The following is an 11,106-nucleotide window of genomic DNA, read 5'->3' as shown; positions in this document are numbered from 1 at the left end:
TATTCTAAATATCCTCTTGATACCTCAAATACATCCAAAACTTGGCAATATAACCAGCCTGAAATAGCTATCAAGACTCACTGGCCACATACTCTGAGTGTCTGTCATATGCCCCAAGCCCTCCCTTCATTGCATTATAGTATTTTATGAACAACAGTTCTTGTGCACTGGAGTGGATCTGAATAGCATAATATTTAGTCCAATATAGGACCCACTGGACAATGTCAGTCATTTCCCAATGTTAAGCTCCATTTTATGTCAGTCTCTAAGTTATTCCTATCAATCATTATAAAGGGCTGACGGATGCAGACTAAGGAAAGGAAAGTGCCAGCATGTAGAAGAAGAGCTTTCTGTCATACAGAGCTGCTCAGCAAGTATGTGGGTTGCTTTGTGAATGAAAGTTTCCCACACTGGAAGGATCAAGACAGAACTCAACAGCCACTTTTGTCACTTTTACAGAATACAACAGAAGAAAGTGGGGGTAAAGTTTGAGACTTCTATGTCTATTGTGATTATTAACTTTTATATTTCAAAGGTTAAATGAGCTGAAATATTAAATATACATGCATGGATTGCCAACAGTAAGAATAGAGCTTCATAGAATTCACATCCATTGTCATTAATACTACTCTATTATACTTTCTTCTTTTTCTTATTCTTATTCTTCTTCTTTTTCTTTCTTTCTTTCTTTCTTCTTCTTGTTGTTCATAAAACACAACAGTAGCATCACATGGCAAGCTGTCACTGCAAGCATAGGTACTTTATTGGAAAAGAAATAAGGAAGTTTCCTCTGTTCAAGAGGATGGAAACAGTCATGGCTACCCTGACAGAGACATGTGCAGGGTCTCTGGCCAGACCACGGGCCAAATGGCAAGAGAACTGTCAGTCAGTCATGAGAGTGTCACACAGGCCTGGCTATAGGCCAAGGAGCCATACAGACAGCTGGGGCAGATCCCCTGCACATTCATCATGAACTATCCAAGATGAGCTGTACATGAGTTAATTACAAAGGCCATTATTTACAAAAATGTGTACACATATTTGAAAAACTCACAAAATTTTCATCTATGTATCACAAGTTTCTAGACCAAAATATTAAAAGTGGGATAAAATTATACATTTCTCTTCTCAATTTTTTTCAAAATGATTACTATTTTAAGGCATATATATGCTACTCTCCATTAGCAAGACCCATGTAAGAAACAAAGCAGCCCAGTGTTCCTTGAGCCCCTAGGCCTTTAATCCAAGTGACCAGGCCAGTGCCCAGAACTCGGGCAGGGAGCTGGCCCACAGAGCATAACAGAATGCTGTAATGTAACAAAAGGAGGAAGGTCTCTTTGCCTAACACTTTGGCATTAAATAAAAGAGGCAAACAAGATGGAGACATGCAGCCCTGTCAGCCAGGTTGGACCAAGATACACAGGTGATCTTGAAGGCTGGCTCCCAGATCAGCAGTGGGAATCAGGCCTGGGTAGATACCTGGTAGAAAACTATATTTCAATGACTTGGGTGTCCCACCTGGGCATGGCAGGGAACATTTACACACACAAGAAACAAAAGGCCATGTGGGCCACAGCAGCCACAGCCAGCTCATCGAGTAACTAAAGTGGACCTAGTGCAAATATTGCAACCAAGTAGTATAGAAAAATGCTACCTGCTCTGCCACATAGCAACACTGGGCCAAAAGCAGGCGCCTGTTCTCATCTTAGTTATGTTTCCTTGGCTAGATAAAGAGCCCCATCTTCCCTGTGTGGACAGGACTGAGGTTGATATGTCCTTCACGACATGTTAGTTGAGAGGCCCTGATATCAAGGTTCAAAGTTTGTGCTTCTCTTAGCACACTGTTCTCTTCTGGCAACAGCAGGCTTAGGACAGAGGGGTATCTGGATCCTCTGTCCCAAGATGGAGACTCAGCCCAAATCCCACTTCTGAACCCTTTGGAATCCCAGAGCCCTTCAACACCACCAAGGTGCCCAAGAAAACACACAGCGTGGCACAGAGACCCATTGAGCAGGATGTGAGGCAGAGTCCCATGGATGAGGGGGCTGGGTGAAACCGATGGGTAGTGATGTCCTTAGGATAGCTCTGCTGTTCTCAGGTGAGCACCAGGCATACTGGGTCACTGAGGCAATGTGATTGTTTGCATGACCTCAAAGATCATCCGCTGAAGATAAAAGCAGGATGTGGAGCCAAACAAGTTGGTGTTGTTTGGTGATGAGGACCTGTGCACGACAAGAGTCTTCTCCACAGGATGGCCCAAAAGGTCCTGGATGCTATCCTAATTTCTTTCCATCTAGTGGGATCTTGAACTCACAGTGGTGGTAAATGTTAAAGTTGTAATGCTCAGGATAGTTGGTGTGCAGGACAAACTACTTTACTTTGTATGCATTTGCATCAAAAGGATGTCCATTCCAAGAGTGAAATAGTTATAAAAAAAAAAAAAAGTAGTCATTGCACTTGGATGGAACTTGCTTATGAGAGGAATGAGTGTGAATTTTCATCTTGTCTTCAGATTTATAGAAGGCCTTGTGTGGAGAGGCAAGCATGCTAAGAAGATGATTCTTGGCAAGAATCACCGTAATACACTGCATACTCAAACACTCACATTTTGGCATCTGCTAACACTCCAGATCCAAAACTCTCAACGATCAAGTGAAGTTGCAACCCTGAGGGTCCAGTTCCATCTCGAAGAACATCACTTTCAGCATATACATTCCCCAGGAAACAGCTTAGGAGCATCACAGAAGCCTTGGTATCCTAGAGGCTGTTTCTACTGTAGATGTATATTTGTTTCACAATTGCTCCATGGGTTATCTGAAGAGAAGCTAGATCATGGGCAAAACTGGGCTCATACTTCAGAACCTCTGTCCATGAGCCTAACTGAAAAGAGAAAGGCAGTCCTACGAGGTTGAGGTCAAAGAGCTGCTCAGCAGAGGAGTTCACTCTAGGATGGATTGCACCAAAAGACTGATCAGCTTGCTAAATGGTAGGAGCTATGGCCTGAGAGTTAAAATGCACTCCACAATATTTTTTTTATTTATTTTTTATTAATTTATTCTTGTTACATCTCAATGGTTATCCCATCCCTTGTATCCTCCCATTCTTCCCTCCCTCCCATTTTCCCATTATTCCCCTCCCCTATGACTGTTCCTGAGGGGGATTACCTCCCCCTGTATATGCTCATAGGGTATCAAGTCTCTTCTTGGCTACCTGCTGTCCTTCCTCTGAGTGCCTCCAGGTCTCCTTCTCCAGGGGACATGGTCAAATGTGAGGCACCAGAGTACGTGAGAAAGTCATATCCCACTCTCCACTCAACTGTGGAGAATATTCTGATCGTGCACAATATTTTAACTGTACTTTTGTCAAGTCATAAACTTCAATCACCTTAAGTCTCTTATTGAAAGCATCAAACAGTAGTTTGATCCTGTCCTGAGTCAGGGCAGGCATGAGGGCATGGCTTAGAGGAGACTGCTCACTGCAGGGAACCTGGATGTTCTTGATGATGCGACATTGCTTCTGAAGAATGGCTGCCGCTTGAGCCAGGGGCAGTCCTCCAGGCCCAGCACTGGTTTGGTTCACTGGACCAGGTGGCCTCCCTGCAGTAGCACAGACAGGACCCAGCCTGAGGACACCATGCATCTGTTGACTCACCAGCCTGCAGACCTCCAGCTCTCCACTCCATTCAGGGCAGTGATGGCAGGAGGAACACCACAACACAACACTGTTCTCCTCCCTTCACCTCCCTGGCAGGAACAGCTGAAGAAGCAACCTATCCTTACATCCTATGTACACATTTCCATCAATATATATACAAAGGCATGGGTGATGTTCATTACTGACCTGAGTGGATTCACAATCACTTAGGAGATAAACCTCTGAACATGTTGGTAAGGGTTTTTCCAGAAAAGCACAACTGACGAGGAAAAGTCTATCCTGTATGTTGACTGGAGTCCCAGACTAAATAAAGGTTGGAAAAGTAGAAGTCAGTATTCATTCATCTTTTTGTGGATGAAATGTGACAATGTTCACACCCTCTGATATCCTTGCCATAATGGACTAAGTATCCCGATTTAAAGTGAACCCTTCCTCACTTAAATTTTGTCACATATTTTTTTTCCCATAGCAGCCAAGAAAAGTAACTAATACTTAAATGAGATGAATGGGCAAATCCTTAACCAAATCCTCCTTGTGTTGTTGTCTACAGACTCAAAAGAAAATCTAGAAAGGACAAGACACAACATGTCTTACTTGGTTATAGCTTCTAAGACAAAATGAACACAAACTGGGTGGACTAAACAGCAAATATTTGTTTCTCATGGTTCTAGAGTCTAAGGAGTTTTATATTCTAGCCAGTGTCTACTGAGCACCACTTTCTGGCTGGTGTGTAGCCACCTTCTCACTGTGACAGCTCTCCCTTGTCTTTTTATTTTAATTTATTCTTTGACAGCTTCATACATGTATATAAAACTCTCTGGTCACACTCACTGCCTAGAACCCTCTCTTATTCCCCTGCTCCAAACAAATCTACCTCCAACATCTTGCCTTTTTTGTTATTTTATTTTTGTGTTTTTATTCTATTTTGTCACTATGTTTAACCAGGGCTGTCAACAGGAGTGTGCTGCAGAGCTATGCACTGGACTATGGGTAGCTCCCTTGTGGCTATACCACTGAAAGGAGTTGGTGGCTCTCTGAGAAGAGGATAGGCCCCGTGGGCACATGTGCATCCATGTCCAAATGCTGATGAGGTCCATTCTTCCATGGGTCCTGGGTAGGTAACTATACTGCTGTGAGTTTATTAATATCAAGACATCTTTTGCAGCCCTTTTCCCAGTTACCTGGCTTTTATAGTCTTTCTGCTCCCTCTTCCACAGTGTTCTTTGAGCCTTAGAAAGCCAACGTGGATGTTCCATTGAAGGCTGAGCACTCAACAGTCATTTATTCTCAGTACCTTGGTGAGCCATGGGTCAATGCATTACCCATTGTTTAAAGATTTTCTGACCAAGACTGATGACAGCACTATTGTGTTGGTATGAATATAAATATTTAGGAGGCAGTTTGATAACATGTCCAGGTAGCAAAACAGCAGTAGGATTGCCCTCTAGGGCCTATGCCTCCTCAGCCATAAGTCTTTAACCAGGTTCACTGCATGAGGATTCTACTATTCACTGACAACATTGCAAAGCAATGATACTATGGTTGCTGGTAGGGCAATACCCCGTAACTACTGCATTTAATTACATGGATCCTTCTAGCAACAAAAAGGAAATGTATTGAAGTCCATACCCTGGAAATTGAGCAGGTTGCTATATCTTCCTGGAGATTCTGGAAAAGGGCTCATAAGGGATCACAGTGACTGAAACGGAAGACAAGATGAAGCCTCAGCAACTGCAGTCACATGAATTTTAAAATATATCACATATTACAATGCATTTCTAGGCCTCATTAATACAAGTTGGTAGTACACAAAGGGAAAACCCATGAAAAACTTCATTTAGTAACTTAAGGGAATCATATCATCTGCTTAGAGGCTATGCTTCAACAAACCATTAGGAAGAATTTTTTTTGGTTGAAAAGCCAATTTTTTTGAGTAGATAAAGAAGCCTTGGAAATTTTTAGGCTATTACTTTCATTAACAAATATGTTCCTTGTAATAGCAGATTTCTAATCACTGGGCACTGAATTGATGACATCACACTTATATGGGAAGATTCTCCTCCTCTTCTACAGATTGTCCTGGGTTCAGTGCTCTGTGTAAACTCCCACTGCCCCCTGGAAATCAGAACTATGAAATCCCCACTGGCAGCGAGAGAGGTACTCAAAAATAGTTTCAATTAAGCAATGTGCCTCTTCCTGACAGCTTTGTCTAGGAGATTATCTGTCCCTTGTTAGGAGCATAGCAGGCAGTATATTTTAAATATTTTTAGTTTAAGTGATTGAGCCATTCTTTGAAAGCTTGAATCACAAGTGTTGCCAAGGGAATTGAATTCAAAGACGTTCCTCCATGAAAGGAGTGAACTATGGTGAAATGATAGACATGGACTTTAAAGCCAGCCTACCTGAACATCCATGCTACCATTAGCTCCCTAGGGTACCAGGTACATTCTGATATAAAGACCTCACTTGAAGAATGGGATGAGGGATCTGATCTGCCTTGGGAGGTAGCTGGGAGCATGGATGGAGTAAAAAGAGTAGGATAGTAACAGCTATCTGTCTGAACTATGACAGAACAAACATATCACTGTATAATCCCTAACACATACTGTACCTCTTTTAGCATCTGTATCACAGAATGTGTGATCAGTCAAGAATCATAAAGTTATTTCTTCATGTTTCCATGAGCAGAGTGTCAGAACACAGTCCAGGAAAAGAGTCCTGTGAGGGGAACTCTGAATGCTTGTGAGAAAACTCCAAGAAAACAAGATGAGTCTTGTGACCTCAGTTTCTTTAAAAACATGGAATTTTTCTTGGATTGTGTTTCCATATCCCTCCCATGTGTTGCAGACAGGATTTGGTTTACTTTAGGTTATTCATTACAACTGGGTATTGTTATTTGTTTATATGCATCTATGGAAAAATATGCTTTTGCCACATGCATCTTGCCCCTGTGATTGTGCCCTTTCACTCATGGGGTTCTTCTTTACCCTGGAGTATAAATTGTCTGAAGCTCTGAATAAAGTTGGTAGTGCATGAGACATTAGTCTGCTTCATTTTCAAGATCTATTTTCCCAGGTTCAACCAGCTTTAGAGAGACAATCAGCAGAGGAAGATCAGAGCCCTGGTAAGAAAGATGTTGGGAGTACCACATTGATATGGAGATAAGAAACCAGGACCTCAAACCTATGGCCCCACAGATGGCCCTAGTTAAGCAGAATGCCTCAAAGAGCACAGCAAAAAGACATGAATGTGGGATAAAGACTTTGAAGATATATAATAGAAGTTGGAGTAAAGAATATATTAAATACATGTATGAAATCATCAAAGAACAAGTTAAATTAATGAAAGAGAGAATGAATGAATGAATGAATTCAGGATCCCATTTGCTTACAATATATTATCTTTCTGCCAAGTCATGAATGGCTGGCCCAGAGTCCTGTGCTCCAAGTGGATGGAAATCATAAATGATAGGAGACAGTTTTCTGTGTTGGCAGCCCCAAGCTCCTAAATCCCAGAGTTGAGTTTTACAGTCCAGATTTTCAGATTCAGAGACCCATAACTCCAATCCCTGAGAACTGAAGGTTTGTAGAGCTGCAAGAATCCAAAACTAGACCTTTATGGCAAAAAGTGCTCATGTCAGAGTCTCTTGCTTTGGGCTTTGAACACCACTGCCTCTGTACACAGTAGCTAGTGTTGCAATTCCAAAGCTTCAGGTGTGGGGACACATGGCCCTTAACAGTAACTACCATTCACAGCTCTTCATCTTTGGATATAATACTTCACCTTGTAACACTTGAAAGCTGCTTTGGAACCTTTCCTGTGACCACAGCTCTGTGCAGTCACTTACCTTAGTTCATCTTTGGTCTCTTATCTCAGCTCTCTGTAGTATCTAGTCATGGCCATTCTTAAATTCTCCAGTTACTTTTTTTCTACTGCTGTTGCTCCAGCAGTACTGGAGCAGAAAGCTCCATGCTGCTCCTGAAAGCTCCAGGGTCTGTGTGTGCTTCATGTTACCAGCTCAACTAGCTCTACTTATAATAAAGGCCACAGTTAGTGATAAGACCATGAGGAGATGCCTTTATTAAGACCTAATATGGTAGACCTGGAGGTCAGTCCACAGGAGAGGAATCTCTAGGGTTGACTGAAAAGGAATGAGATAGTCTGTCAGGAGAGGGGTGTGGTATGGCTTATGAGTAGACACAATTTCCATGAGTCACCAGCCTCTCATATGCACAATGAAAAACCACCAATGTGAACCAGTCACAAGCCTCAAATATGTATAGATGCCCTTAGGACAATCATAAGCTTTGTGCTGAGCCATCAAAAAGCTTTCTTTCTACACAATGCCTGAGTGAGAATAGCAAGAAGGCAGGAACCATTCTGAGCAACTGTAGGTAAGGGCTTCTAGTGTTCACTGAGACTTGCCAAGGTCAAAGTAAATTCTTCCAGAACTGGTGTAAGCTGTCCAGAGCAGCTGTGATTGGCACAAAGCCTTCTGAATCTGAAGTTATCACTTCAGTCGTTGCCATGGATGCAGTGAACCCTGTAACTGGAATACAGTTTCCTCAATGTGGCCAGGATGTGCGCAAAACACCCATTCTGCAATGATGACAGTCTAGCTGTCTGGTTCCCAAGAAAGAATGACCATTCAAGTCATGAAACACAAGCATCATACCTGCCAGTTTTTGATTGAGGAGCCAAATGATTCAGTCCCAACAACTTAGCTTATTTGGGAAAAAGAAACAGAGTATTTACAATGAAGATTTATATATTAGTGTTTCTATTGCTGTGAAGAGACACCATGACCATGGCAACTCTTACAAAGGGAAATGTTTAATTGGGGCAAGCTTACAGGTTCAGAGGTTTAGTCCACTTTTCTCATAAGAGTTCTACATATTGATCCTCAGGCAGCTGGAAGAGAACTGGCTTGAGCTTCTAAGGCTTCAAAACCCACCCCTAGTGACACACCCCCTCCAGCAGAACCACACATACTCCAAAAAGACCACACCTCCAATTACTCCCTATGAGCCTATTGGAGCCTTTTTTATTCAAATCATCGCAGCTTACCATATATATTCTTATCATTACCTAAAAGTATTCATGTGTACCCTAATACTCATAGAGGGCACTGGGTGCCTCTGATTCATTTCTCCAGTACTTTTTCCTCTGGTAGCTGTCTTCAGAGCAAAAGATACTGCACACACACACACACACACACACACACACACACACACACACACACACAACCATCAAACCCAAAAGGAAATTTTAGTAGCCCAAAGGACTATGCAGTCCAGCCTGTCCAAACAGTAACAACAACAATAGCCCCGATTTGCTAATGGCCTGTGATTTAAACTCTGCACAGTGCACATTTAACAGTCTAGTTTTAGAGAAGAGGAAGCTATTCTAAAGTGTCATCTCAAGGAAGATCTGACCGTGGATCTCAGGGAGCACCTGACATCAAAGCCTGCTTCACCATGGTTCTCACTCTTTTCAAGCCATCAGAGTGGATGTAGAAAGTCTTGAGAAAATAAATGTGGTGGGTTATGTGAACACCCCACAGGCTCTGGCGAAGATAGATCTGACATTCTGGACAAAGCACCCTGGAGAAAACGCCCCTAAGTAGCTTGCATAACTGGCCTGCTGCAGGAGTGCAATATGCATCCAGATACACACAGGCAGAAGGTGTCGCTGCAGGGGAATTATCTTTGTAAAAAACACTTTGAATTAAAAATTCAGCACATGGATCACTGCAGAGCAAAGGAGTCAATACCAACTATTTATAAAATCTGCACTAGAGATCAACTGTCCCATCTTGGGACGCAAAGACAAGCTGGGCTTCTGAGGACTGTTTTGCAATACAATTCCATGCATCCTTGGGCTGGGGATGGGGAGAAAAAAGTGAACTGAACAAAGACAGCATTTACTCCCAATTCTGTTTTAAGTAATTGGACGACGAAGCCTATGAGCAGATACAGGTTTTATAAAAGAGATTCGTGATGGGGAACATCAGGGAAAGTTTGCAACAAAAAGAAAAGAAACAAAACAAAACTCTCATATTAATGAAACCAGCCTGGAGACTTGGACTCCTGCTAGCACCTAGGGTCCAGTTCTCAGCTTGGAATTGCTCTCCCAAGTGCTGTTCCTCAGAATGCATTTTTCTAGTCAGGAGTTTGTTATTGCTCCCATCTGTCTAACAGGATTGCTCATCACCTCAAGTTAGCTGAAAGCTGTTTGTTATCAACAAATTACATAAGAACCTGGTAAATATTTTATGAAGAGAACTGTAAATATTCCCTCTTCATTTGCAAAAATACGTGATATTTACTGATCCCATCACTCTTATTGGCTTCGCTGCCATTGTTGAAGATTGAGAAGGCATTCTCGAAGGAGCTGTTGTTCACCATGAAGGGCAGAGAGATTTCCCTGGACAGGATTACCTGGTACAGTGCCCCAACTGGCATCCACAGGGCCTAAAGCCAAAGGATCAAGAAACTACAGAGAGACATTCCCCACCATGATACCAGTGTGCAGGAAATTTTTCTCTTACAAAAGAAAAAAGTATTATTTTGTTTGGTTTTGGAGACAGGGTCTCACGTAGCCTGGGCTGACCTCAAATTCTCTATATAGTGATCACAGTCTTGACTTTGATCTCCCAGCCTCTGCGTCCCTGTTGCAGAGATTGCAGGCATGCACTACAATGCATGCTAGCTTACAGTGCTGCTGGGGGAAGCCAGGGTTTATGTGTGCTGGAAAAGCATTCTACCAGCTAAGCTACCTTGCCAGCACTGTTATTGTCTGTGGAGAACACATATGTCCTTCAAAGACCCCTGTACTGGGACCACACAGACCTGACTGAATCCAGACTCAGCCGCCTACTGACTGTACAAAGTTGCCTGATCTCTTTGGTCTCAGGGTTTTACACAGGATTATTATCTGTCTATGAGGGCCTGCTGGTAAGCAGAGGGTATGATATTAGCCAACAGCTTCCGGTTAAGTATTAACTCAGCACATGTTAGTTGCCTCCTTATGACCTCACCTTTGCCTTTAAATCTCACATTTTTCCAGGATGTCATCAAGAGATGGAGTCAAGCCTACTGCTTGAGACAAGCAAATATCGAACTGAAATCCAAGAGTGAAAGTTGCAGTCATTTTAAACACAAAATTCGACAGCTCTTTTAAACTAACAGCAGCCCACAGATAGAGTGCACAAGCTCATAATTGGTTCTGTGGCATCAAAGAATGCTAACCAATGCCGGGTAGTCACTCACCAGGGACAAAGTTCCGTTGTGTCCAAGTCTGTGCTTCTGTGAAAAATATGATACATTTTCAGACGTTCGTCTAACATTTCCTGATCTCCAGTGCTGACTATGTGTGTGACCTTGGACAGGTCTTTATCCTCTCTAATCCTCAGTACTCCCTTTTCTAAGAGGAGGGAATTAAGAGTACTTC

General features: G+C 42.5%; 1 pseudogene; it reads right to left on the bottom strand.

The window, feature by feature from the left end:
* Positions 1-2,074: 2,074 nt before the first annotated feature.
* LOC127191575 (phagosome assembly factor 1-like) lies at positions 2,075-3,639 on the bottom strand (annotated as a pseudogene).
* Between the last annotated feature and the right edge of the window lie 7,467 nt (positions 3,640-11,106).

Source organism: Acomys russatus, chromosome 1 (assembly GCF_903995435.1).
Source record: "Acomys russatus chromosome 1, mAcoRus1.1, whole genome shotgun sequence".
In the NCBI taxonomy this organism is placed as follows: domain Eukaryota; kingdom Metazoa; phylum Chordata; class Mammalia; order Rodentia; family Muridae; genus Acomys; species Acomys russatus.
This window is presented reverse-complemented; position numbering and strand designations above follow the sequence as displayed.